This window comes from Papilio polytes, unplaced genomic scaffold (assembly GCF_000836215.1).
Source record: "Papilio polytes unplaced genomic scaffold, Ppol_1.0 DF823923.1, whole genome shotgun sequence".
Classification (NCBI taxonomy): Eukaryota; Metazoa; Arthropoda; class Insecta; order Lepidoptera; family Papilionidae; genus Papilio; species Papilio polytes.
In genome coordinates, this window is record NW_013525281.1 from 5,887,149 (window position 1) to 5,888,008 (window position 860).

Below are 860 nucleotides of genomic sequence, written 5' to 3' on the forward strand. Positions count from 1 at the left end.
AGCGATTAAAAGGCATACTAGCAGAGGAAAACTTCTCGTAAGAGACAGGATAAACCGGTTGGTGGACGAGGGCAGCGACGTACTGGAGCTCAGCACGCTCGCTGCCAACGGAATGTACAAGGGGCAAGTGCCCAGCGCCGGCATCGTCACCGCTATCGGCAAAGTTCACGGCCAAGATTGCATGATAGTCGCTAATGACGCAACCGTCAAAGGCGGAACATATTTCCCTGTCACCATTAAGAAACATTTACGCGCGCAAGCTATTGCTCAAGAATGTCGACTACCATGTATCTATCTAGTAGATTCCGGAGGAGCTCATCTCCCCGACCAAGCTGATGTGTTCCCTGACCGCGAACATTTCGGTAGAATATTTTACAATCAAGCAAATATGTCCTCTGAGGGTATACCGCAGATTTCCGTAGTAATGGGATCTTGTACGGCCGGCGGCGCTTACATTCCTAGCATGTCTGATGAAAGTATTATTATCAAAAATCAGGGGACGATTTTTTTAGCCGGACCACCACTAGTAAAGGCTGCGACCGGGGAAATGGTGTCTGCAGAAGATTTAGGAGGAGCGGATTTGCATTGCCGACAATCCGGCGTCACGGATCATTACGCTCAAGATGATGAACATGCTCTACACCTGGCTAGAAATGTTGTCGCTAATTTGAATTGGAATAATGATCAGAAAACTAGAATTTATACTCAAAAAGTTGACGAACCGGTCCACGATATAAACGACCTTCACGGTATAGTCGGAGCAAATATTCAGAGACCTTTTGATATCAGAGAAGTTATCGCTAGAGTGGTCGATGGAAGCAGGTTTCACGAATTTAAGCAATTGTATGGCGAGACTCTAG

General features: G+C 46.6%; 1 protein-coding gene across 4 annotated transcripts in view; it reads right to left on the reverse strand.

Annotated features, from left to right (window-relative positions):
- The window catches only part of LOC106102391 (kyphoscoliosis peptidase), a gene marked incomplete in the record, with an annotated part of 40,805 nt that overhangs the window by 6,914 nt on the left and 33,031 nt on the right, over positions 1-860 (reverse strand).